The sequence below is a fragment of the Phycodurus eques genome, chromosome 9 (assembly GCF_024500275.1).
Source record: "Phycodurus eques isolate BA_2022a chromosome 9, UOR_Pequ_1.1, whole genome shotgun sequence".
Taxonomy (NCBI): domain Eukaryota; kingdom Metazoa; phylum Chordata; class Actinopteri; order Syngnathiformes; family Syngnathidae; genus Phycodurus; species Phycodurus eques.
This window is the reverse complement of record NC_084533.1, coordinates 1,949,480-1,961,532: the sequence shown is the minus strand read 5'-3', so window position 1 is coordinate 1,961,532 and position 12,053 is coordinate 1,949,480.

The following is a 12,053-nucleotide window of genomic DNA, read 5'->3' as shown; positions in this document are numbered from 1 at the left end:
GTGACCTGCACCCCAGAGATAGGAGATAGCAGCTACCCCAGACTCTGCTTCCTCATGGGAAGGCGTGTCGGTGGAATTGAGGAGTTCTTCGAAGTATTCTCCCACCGGCTCACAACGTCCCGAGTCGAGGTCAGCGACCACCAAAGCTGCATTCCGCTTGGCCAGACGGTACCCATCAGCTGCCTCAAGAGTCCCACATGCCAAAAAGGCCAGATAGGACTCTTTCTTCAGCTTGACGGCATCCCCCACCGTTGGTGTCCACCAACGGGTTCGGGGATTGCCGCCACGACAGGCACAACCACCTTATGGCCGCAGCTCCGGTTGGCCGCCTCAGTTGACAGCTCCGCCCCTCTCTTTACCCGAGTGTCCAAGACATGTGGCCGCACGTCGATCATCGAACTGCGACCTAGGGTGTCCTGGTGCCAAGTGCCCTTATGCTTGAATATGGTGTTCGTTATGGACAATCCGTGATTAGCACAGAAGTCCAATAACAGAACACTGCTCGGATTCTGATCGGGGGGGGCGTTTCTTCCAATCACGCCCTTCCAGGTCTCACTGTCATTGCCCACATTGATGTCCCCCAGCAGAACGATGGAGTCCCCAGCGGGAGCGCTCTCCAGCACCCCCTCCAAGGACTCCAAAAAGGGTGGGTACTCTGAACTGCTGTTTGGTGCATAGGCACAAACAACAGTCAGGACCCGTCCCCCCACCCGAAGACGGAGGGAGGCTACCCTCTCGTCCACCGGGGTGAACCCCAACGTACAGGCGCCGAGCCGGGGAGCAATAAGTATACCCACACCTGCTCGGCGCCTCTCACCGTGGGAAACTTCAGCGTGGAAGAGAGGGTGGTACCAGTCCCCTCTCGAGAGGACTGGTACCAGAGCCCAAGCTGTGCGTGGAGGCGAGTCCGAATATATCTAGTCGGAACTTCTCGACCTCACACACCAGCTCGGGCTCCTTCCCTGCCAGAGAGGTGAGATTCCACGTACCTAGAGCCAGCTTCTGTAACCGGGGATCAGATTGCCAAGGTCTCCGCCTTCGGCCACCGCCCAGCTCGCACTGCACCTGACCCCTATGGCCCCTCCCACAGGTGGTGAGCCCATGGGAAGGGGGAACCACGTTACCCTTTCGAGCTGTGCCCGGCCGGGCCCCATGGGTGCAGGCCCGGCAACCAGGCGCTCGCCTTTGAGCCCCATCTCCAGGCCTGGCTCCAGAGGGGGGCCCCGGTGACCCGCGTCCGGGCAAGGGAAACCTGAAACCATTTATTGTACTCGTCATAGGGGTTTTTGGAGCTGTGCTTTGTCTGGTCCCTCACCTCGGACCTGTTTGCCATGGGTGACCCTGCCAGGGGCATAAAGCCCCAGACAACTTAGCTCCTAGGATCATTGGGACACACAAATCCCTCCACCACGATAAGGTGACGGCTCAAGGAGGGGTGCCTAAAATATATATTACTTTCATCAGCCTTTTCCTATTTAATATGATGTTCATTTGCTTAAACATTTTTATTTTTTTATTTTTACATCTTATTTTTGCTACTCAAATATCTTCATACACATTAAGACACACACACACACACACACTGTGTTTTTGGACTGGATAGTCATTAAATATGAAGAATATGAAAGTAATTATATGGGATGACAGGAAGACAAATGCTTCATTTAACAAAAACACAGCGCCCTTTCTTCTTGTAACTTGTACATTAAAGTGTACTTGTGGAACTTATGGGATGGGTCCTTTGATTTGTCGACTGATTATCCTGTTTGGGGTCATAGAAACCTTTCCCAGCTAACTTTGGGTGGGCGAGAAACTGCGTACACAGACATTGATTATTTTGAAGGGAAACTGTCTGCATATTATTGTGTTAGTGTGTGTGTGTTAGTGTTATTGTGTCAAACCGATTGAACCCCGTTCCTCAGAACTGTGAGGCAGACGCTCTAACCTGTCGTCCACCGTGCCGCCTCCTTTTCAAACATATTGGCCTTAAATATTACTTAATTTACAATGACAACCGTTCACACGCAGGTTCACACCGATACGCAAATTAGAGCCTAACCTGATAAACATCAGCATCAACATTGGGACAATTTAGAGTTGTCAAACAAGATGGCTGCCGGGGTGAAGACACAGAGTTTGGCAGGTCCTGTGCAGGTCCACTGCTAGCTGGGCTTCCGCCTCTGCTGGCTGGGCTTCCGCCTCTGCTGGCTGGGCCTCCACCACTGCTGGCTGGGCCTCCACCACTGCCGGCTGGGCCTCCACTTCTGCCGGCTGGGCCTCCACCTCTGCCGGCTGGGCCTCCACCTCTGCTAGCTGGGCTTCCACCTCTGCTAGTGTGGCTAACACCTATGCTAGCTGGGCCTCCACCAATGCTGGCTGATGCGGAAGCTGGCAGCGTAAAGCTATATGCAAACATTGCCAATAAAAGAAACAGGGGGCTGCCAAACCCCGCAATACTAAAGCACCGGAAATGCGGGGTGTTCCAAACCGTTAATAACTCTAAATTAATATGGGACTCAACACGCAAAACAAAAGGCATTCTTTGTGCACACTTAAATATATGAAGCATTTTAACGAAAAGCGATCAGGTCAATCACCTTCTCACTGACGCAAATATTGACTTCCTCTGCCTATCTGAGACATGGCTCCATGAATCTTCGCCCTCTGCAATACTATATGTACCTGGTTATAAAATATTTAGAAAAGACAGACAGGGTTCTAAGGGAGGAGGTGTTACGATTTATGCCAAGGATACTTTTAATTGTAATGAAATACATGTTACAGATGAGAATGGATTAGAATTTCTTGGACTAACTGTTACTTTGTCACAGCAAATGTCTTTTATTCTTGTAGTTATTTATAGGCCTCCCTCATCAAATGCAGATTTTTATGAAAAGCTGGAAATTTTACTGAAACAACTCAATCTTGCAAAAGAGCTGATAATAATGGGTGAACTAAATGTTAATTGGGAAGTTAACAAAGTTAGGAAAACATTTAAAAAGGTTATGGATGATATGGATATGACTCAGGTAATTAATGGCCCAACGAGAATTACAAACTCCACCCGCACTCAGATTGATCTAGCTTTTACTAATAGGCCAGAAAGGATCTTGAAGCCATACAATATGCTCATAGGATTGTCTGATCACAATCTTATAATGGTCACAAGAAAATTCAATAAAAAGTGCTTCAAACCCTTGCCACCACGGAATCCTATAGGATACCAAAACATGAACAACAAAATTTCCATTATTCTATCCAAGAAGTAAACTGGGATGTATTACTCGCTGGCAAAGATTTAGATGAGGATTGCTCTAAATTTGGCAACAAAATACAAAAAAATATTATACAATTTACACGGATAATTAAACTAAAAGCTAGAAACAATGGCCTTCCTTGGTTAAACACATTTATTCTGAAACTGATGAAAGAACGAGATCATTCCTTGAAGTTTTCGGTCAAATCAGGATACAATAGACACCACTTTATTTCACTGAGAAATAGGGTAGTGAAATAAATCTAAACCTGACTTTTTCATTACTGCTTTGAATAGTGCAAAAGGGAAATTCAAAAATAACCTGGAATTATATTAAAAAAAACTATTGGGTGATACACAAAATAACAAAACAAAACTAATGCAAATTCAATTAAATGGAAACATCCTGACGGAACCCCAAGTGCTGGCTGATGCTTTTAACAACTACTTAATTGAATCTGTGTCAGAAATCTCTGCTAAACTGTAGGCATGTATTTCACTAAAACAAATAGAGTATCACCTGATCCCGACATACTTGTTAATGGAGAAAAAAAAGCAAATTGTCAGCCAATACAAATATCTTGGGTTAATTATAGATTCACAGCTTTCCTTTAAAGCCCATATTGACAAATTGTGTAAAAATATCAAATTAAACCTCATAAATTTTCGTGCAATTCGAATTGAAATGTCAACTGAAGCCGCAAAAATGTACTTGCATTCAATGATTCTCAGTCACTGTAACTATTGCATAACCAGTTGGTCCCAGGCTTGTCAGAATGCAAAAGAAAACATTGGAAGTTTTGTACAAACAAATAATTAAAGTGATGGATAAAAAACCAAGGCACTATCATCACTGTGCAATTTAAACAAAATACAGTCTTTTAAACTGGGACAGTCTTCACATATTTGCAGATTTATAAAGTACTGCATGATTTGGCTCCAGCTCCTCTGGCTGAGTTCATCAGCCAAAGAAACAGCTCTGAGTGTGTCACTCGAGGCTCTGTCAGAGGTGACTGTCTCATTCCTCTGCGCAAGAGCACTTTCAGTAAGTCAGCCTGGTCAGTGAGGAGCGCTGGTGAGTGGAACTCAGTACCTGAGGAGGTTAAACTGCTTACAACATACAAGACCTTCACAAAAAAACTGAAAATGTAGCTAGTTAACACCTATAGCTGCCAACATTAAAAGACAAGTATGTTATGATGTTTTATTGTTATGATCAAATGATTTGTGGTTTTATTCTCTCTTAATAGTATAGTAAGTATTTGATTATGTATCCTGTATTAGATTGTCTTGTAGATGTATTTTACAGCTTTTTTACATCATGGCCAGGGGACTACAGATGAAAACTAGCCTTCTGGCTAATTCTGGCTTTTTTAACCATTTTTAACCACTTTATGTGTTTTATGAAATTGCATTGTCCCCTTTCAAATAAACTGATTAATAATAAGTACCCAAAGACGATGTACATATGCACAAGATGTAAACTCCAAACAGAAAGGCAAGAAGCCTGCACTGATTCAAACATAACATTATTGACCATGCACCCCTGTGCAAAAAAAAAAGAAGAAAAACTGGCAGTGGTCTTGAGATTAAGTTTAAAAAAATACACAGACCCACACAGACCGAAGATACAATGCAATCTGTGACTTGAACCATTACACTCTGCCTTTTTATATTAATTTAATGTACTAAAACATTGGCTCATTGTACAATGAGCAGTGAGCACATACCATTTAACCATCGTTTTACTCTGACTCAAAAATTAAAAACGTTACTACTACTACCACATCCACTCCAACCACCATTGCTCCCACTAATAATATTAAAGCCATCAGGGAGATGATTAGCATGGTTAGGTGTCATGATATCATGTAAGAGATAATGAACAGCAATAATTACCGTGATTTTAAAACAAAACATAGACAAGCAAAACAGATGGCACACAAGACAACATAAATAAGCAAAGGTTACATAAACAGGAGTGTAGTGGAGGTTAACACTGTGAACAGGGGCGGTTTCTGACATGGGCGATAGCCGCCCAGGACAGCATTCTGTGGGGTGCAGCCTCTGACTGTGAAGCCTGACCCTGGAGTTGTACACTTGCAATGTGACCATAACACCAGGGAGCCATACTCACTTGGAAAACCCCCAATTTCTATCATGTGCACCAAGAAGGCATCCTTTTGTTTGTTTGTTTGTTTGTTTTATCCAGGCGTTTTTTTTTTTTTTTTTTTTTTTAAATCGCACACAAAACAGGAGTTGATGTTCACTGCCCATCTGAATCCATTATTTATTACAGCTGTCACAACAACCAAAGTACACGTATACAACTGTTTTCTTCAAGTGTGAAACTGAATATAAAAATTGAACAGCCCATCCAATTTCACACAGCAAGCTTTTCCTTTTGATATTATTTATCTGTTTACACAACCGAATGGAGATGGTGATAAGCCTTAACTATAGGAACACCTGTACAATCTAAAGTTATCCAAAACAGCAAGAACATTCGAAGCTGAAAAATATGAATTTGGGTACAGAACAGTGCTATTCCACACATCTGCAATAGGAACCACAATAATGAATGTAAATATTTTTAAATGACTCATAACACATGCACTTACTGTGGATGTCTAGTGAAAATGAGAGTGGAACTTTGGGTTGTGGGTGTGTGTACAGTCTTACAATGAGTCAGATTTGTAAAAGAGGACTCCTTTGTATGAATGCATACACAGCCGCACACACGATGCACATCGGCAACACAACAGGTGGGCACACAAGCAAGGTTGTCATGGTCATTTGTTACTCTGGTTACTGAGACATTGTGGGACTGATGAGTTCTGAAGCTTTATAAAAAAGTGTGCTTATATCTTTACATTTCGGAGTTATCTGCACCTGGCCACCAGAACTCACATTGTTTATTCTTCCTTTACATCCTTGTTTAAAATAGCATTGTGATTAATTTGTAGTCCATGTGTTGTTGTCTTGGTTTGGCCTTTAAGTACAGTGGTACCTTGAGATATGAGTGCTATATGATGCCAGGTGACTCATCTCATTACACAACAAGCAGCAGTTTGGCAGGTAACATTGGTAAATATCACCCCCCCCCCCCAAAAAAAGGCTTCAAGCTGTTTATTGCGGCTCTCAGCTGAAGGTTACTGCCTTTTTTTTTTTTTTTTTTGTCCTGTTTGGCTGTTAGGTGAAGCAGAATGGAGGATCTGTATCCCATTTATGCCGGAACAGAATTACTGTGTCGCAGTGGTGATTTTAAGCTGCCGCTGTGGTTTCTTAGTATTATAATGGATATTTATTGAGAATCAGAGTCGATCAGTCGAACAGAACAACGTTTCGAGAGGGGAGTGAGAAAAGAAGACAAAAGACAAAGCCCTAACTATAAACAAGATGAGAAAAATTAATCTTTATATATCTACCCATTAGATATGAGTGTTGTATGGGGCAGTACTGCTACACCCTGTGAGGGAAGGAAAGGAACAGGAGAAGAAGCATGCAGGACAATGGTCATGAATAACTGACGTGTGGTGGGAGTGGCTATGTAAATTATAAACGTCTATAGGACGAGAGTGTGAGAGAGGGGATTTCCAAGCAATTCGCATATTACTCGAGTTATTTGTCGCAATAAGTGAGTGGCCCCACACCCAGCAAAAAAGTCCCAGGGGTGTGTGCCTGCGGACTCATGCAAGTCAATTGACACCGTTTCACATGCACAAAGACTGACAGAAGTGTCCTGTAATTGCTGTGCCCGCACCACGGAGGCTGAGGACCCCACCCAATCAATCGAGGGGAGGGATCGGGCCGAGGAGTCCAAAAGAGAGCACCCCAGTGGACGGGACACGTTCCACACCGAGGGACCCAGGGCAGTCCGCCGGCCCCACGAGGCGCCACGACAACCGGCAACCCGGAGGAGGCCACAGGGACCCAATGCCACCCGCCCAGCCAATCCCCACTTCCCCCACCAAAACACAAACATTGGTGCAATACATGTAGAATGACCATATAACAATATTTACAAGCATATATTATTTATCCTCTATGAAGAATGAATAATATTACTGCCATACTGACTCACTTTACTATTATTCTCTACTATCCCCAGAAGAGAACTTAACATCTGCTCCTCTACAGCACATTCAGATGCAGTGAAATTATTGATATCAATTAAAGAGTGGAAGGAGGGGACAGGGGAGAGGGTAGATAATGTCGATGTGGGAATAAAGAAATTAAATGGAATTCCCCTTTAACCAAGTATGTTGAAATTGTATTCCCGGATGTATCGGTTTCTGTGTCAAACTATGAAATCTAATGAATCTTGTGCAATAAAGTCCCCACACTACTTTATCTAATCTTTAATTTGACGTGTGACTTCAGTGCCAACTGCTGTTTTACAATCACACTCTAATTTACCCCAGAAGCCAAATTTGAACAGTCTCATGATACGGAGGTACCAATGATTAATTGTGAGCAATTACCATCTCAATAGGAGGCCTGGTCTTCAGTCGACACCCATTAAAAGACAGCCAGTCTGTAAATACCGTAGAGTTATGTTCTCTTTGTGCTATCTGTCGCTTTTATTGGAATTCTATATCATCAAGCATCAAACATCCGAATTCACTTGAATTCAAATGGGCCCTATGATGTTTTTGTTCTTCTAAAAAAATTTCACGACATTCACTGGTTACACAAATTTGAATCTTGGGCCAAAATCACTATACAGTGAATTCCCGCATATTTAGCTGTTCAGCATTTGCTAATTTGTAAATGTATTTGTATTTTTTTATTGGCTGAAAATCTCAACGATTCGCGGCTTTTGTGCTCAGGCTAAGGCAAATAAACTATTACTTTGGCGCCATCTGGTAGAATCTTTGTGTTCTTTTTAGGTACTCACAGGTAACTTCTGACCATCTTTGTTCAGCCCCGGAACTGATCACTACAGGGTATGGAAATCTTAAATTTCCAACAAATCTGCTTAATACAACTTGGTTGGGTGATTTAGTTTCCAGTTTAGTTTCTTGGCTTTTGTTCTATTTGTTGTTTACCGTGACTTTTGCAGGAAGACATTGAAAACTTCTTGAAATAACCAATGATTAGGGGTGACCTAATGCGGTGACATGTTTTTAAGGCGGTAACATACTGTAGTAGCAAGGAGTTAAGAGTGAATGTTGCTTGCTTTAAGTAGTTTATTGACACTCCAGTTTAAATTAAAAAAAAAAAAATTGCAAAGTATGTTAAAAAAAACAGATTTTTTTTCTCAGGTAGTTGGATACGCTCCAGTACGACAACAATTGGACAGAATTTTTTTTTGAGACTTAAAAACATAAAAGCACAGTATGGAGAGTCACTGAGCAAAGAAAGGTTACTGGTAATGTAATAATGCCGATACATTTTAAAAATGTCTGTTTTTTTGGGCAATTGTGCAAATGATGCAGACCAAAACCAAAATCACATAACAAAATAATTTCACCTACTGATTGTCAAAAGAATCACAGCGTTTGTTTCTTTCTTCGTTTTTGTTCACAAATCTCGCTAGCTCAAATCTAACACACGATGAATGAAAAAAAAAACATTGACAGGCCATTGACCATTGACTAACGAAAATTATAATTGATCTCGCGGCACTGATATCTCTCAAAATAATGAATATAGGTACACAAATGCTGTTTAACTACAACCCCAATTACAATGAATTTGGGACGATATGTTAAACACACATAAAAACAGAATACAATGATTTGCAAATCATGTTCAAGCTATATTTAATTGAATACACTACAAAGACAAGATATTTAATGTTCAAACTGATAAACTTTGTTGTTTTTAGCAAATAATCATTAACTTAGAATTTTATGGCTGCAACATGTTCCAAAAAAGCTGGGACAGTTGGCAAAAAAGACTGAGAAAGTGGAGGAATGCTCAGGCTAATTGGGAACAGGTGGGTGCCATGATTGGGTATAAAAGGAGCTTCCCTTAATGGCTCAGTCATTCACAAGCTAAGATGGGGCGAGGTTCACCTCTTTGTGAGCAAGTGCGTGAGAAAATAGTCGAACAGTTTAAGGACAATGTTCCTCAACGTACAATTGCAAGGAATTTAGGGATTTCATCATCTGCGGTCCATAATATCATCAAAAGGTTCAGAGAATCTGGAGAAATCGCTGCATGTAAGCGACAAGGGCGAAAACCAACATTGAATGCCCGTGACCTTCTATCCCTCGGGCGGCACTACGTCAAAAACCGACATCAATGTGTAAAGGATATCACCACAGGGGCTCAGGAACACTTCAGAAAACCAATGTCATTATATAGAGTTTGGCGCTACATCCGTAAGTGCAACTTGAAACTCTACTATGCAAAGCAAAAGCCATTTATTAACAACACCCAGAAACGCCGCCGGCTTCTCTGGGCCCAAGCTCATCTAAAATGGACTGATGCAAAGTGGAAAAGTGTTCTGTGGGCCGACAAGTCCACATTTCAAATTGTTTTGGGAAATTGTGGACGTCGTGTCCTCCGGGCCAAAGAGGAAAAGAACCATCTGGACTGTTATGGACGCAAATTTCAAAGCCAGCATCTGTGATGGTATGGGGCTATGTTAGTGGCAATAGCATGGGTAACATACACATCTGTGAAGTCACCATTAATGCTGAAAGGTACATACAGGTTGTTTCTACTTGTTAAACAGCACAATACTGTAGGCTCACCAGGCTGATTACAAAAACAGGAACAAAGCTGCAGTGGTCATAAAAAAAAGTATACACACCCCTGTTCAAATGCCAGGGTTTTGTGTTGCAAAAGAATTTTGACCAAGATAAATAATTTTAAAGCTTTTTCGACCATTAATGTGACCTAGAATTTTTACTACTCAACTGATTTATTGACTTGACAATTGCTGCCTTCTTGGCCAGGTCACCATTGCAAAACAGATGTTCTGGTATAACTGGTCTTTTATGTGGTAAGTAAAGTTTAAATTTTTAAGTGAAAAAAACAACAACACATGCATAGGACCTTACAGAAATATTACCGTAATTTCTCATGTATAATGCGCATTTTCACCCCCAGAAAATATTTAAAAAATCAATGGTGCGTATTATACATAGGTATTAGGGGAAATGAAAAAGACTTTTCCATTTTATACATGTATGCCGCCATTTAGAGGTTTTGAAAAAACGGTACACGTTCATTTTAATATGTCACCGCCACCTTAAGGTAATGAGAAAGGTGTACACTTCCATTCATATATGCCAGCGCCACCTACAGGCTTATGAAAAAGGTGCAGCCTACACTTTCATTCCAACATGACAGGGCTATGTATGACTGCATAATATGTACAGTTGTGCTCATAAATTTACATACCCTGGCAGAATTTTTTAAATATTGTTTTTTTTAAATACGACTGATGACTGAACAACAACCATCATTAATTTCTTTATGGTTATGTTTTGTTTGATGATAATGCTTTTCTGGAATGCTTGACAGTTTAATTTGAATCCCATTAAAATAAAACTAAATGTGTTTCGTGGCCCCTCATGTTTTCTTTATAGAATTGTACCAATCTTATAAATTCTGCCTGGGTAATCAAACATATGAGCACAACTGTGTGTATTCTCGTTCATTAAATAAAAGTAGGGCTGTGAATTTCAAAATAATAGCAAGTAAATAAAAAGAAAGTGTTCAAATAAAGTGCTTAACTTCAGGATAATTATTTGAAAAAATGAACAAAATACAGATAATACTTCATGTTTTGATCTTATGGGTGGTAGCAAAATCATGCATTGTAAAGATGCATTATACATAGGTAGAAGGGTTTTCCAGAATTTTGAGGTCAACTTTGGCGGTGCAAATTATACATGTGAAATTATGGTATTTGCGTTATCAGCTAAAATGACTGAATGAAGAAGCGGTTTGCTGACCAGACTTATTGATAGTGTGTGTGTGTGTGTTTGCATGAGAGAGAGACAGAGAGAGAGAGAGAGTCAGAGTAAGAGAGGGAGGGAGAGAGAAAGAGAGAAGGGGAGAGCGAAAGAGAGAGGGAGAGAGAGAGAAGGGGAAAAAGAAAGAGAGAGAGAGAGACAGAACAGAATGTACCCCAGAAGATGCATTTTTTATGATCTTGCCATATGCACAGCCAAAACAACAGCAAAAACATCTGCAACTTACTGAAAGGTGTTTTCTCAAGTGAGAAGATGTGAAATATGGACAAAATTACACTGCATGTTAAAACTGTTGTTATTCGTAGTCTGTAATGTAAACACGAGTCGTCCGCGGCTTGTCACGGCTCACTTTGATTGGCCCGTGAAGCCCAATCGAAGACTTTGTGTGTGGACCTGTGACTTTCTTGTGTGGTTTGATTGGTGAAGTTGAGTCAAACATCACTGTGGTAATCATGGTGCATTGGAGCAACGGCGCCCGATGCGTAAGTCGGAAACAAAAGTCTAAAAATAAATCGCGCTCGCAATTATTGATAAATGAAAGTAGCGAGCGGCATGTAGATTATTGTAACGGAGCAAACGTACCATTTCAACACTGGAGTCAAAGTAAAAAGTATGATTCATTAAAAATACTCTAAGTGCAATTTATCCAAAATGTTATTTGAGTAAATGAAGCGCGTTTGCAAGCCACCTCTGACCACGATATAGCGAGGGAACTTTATAATAGCAATGGAATGTTCATAACTTGTTCTGTCTTTTATTTCTCTTCTGACATTCATTCATTTTAGAAGTGGGCATAGTCATATTCCTGCTAATAGTGGAAACCAATTGTTTATCATAGCAATACAATATGAATAACTTCT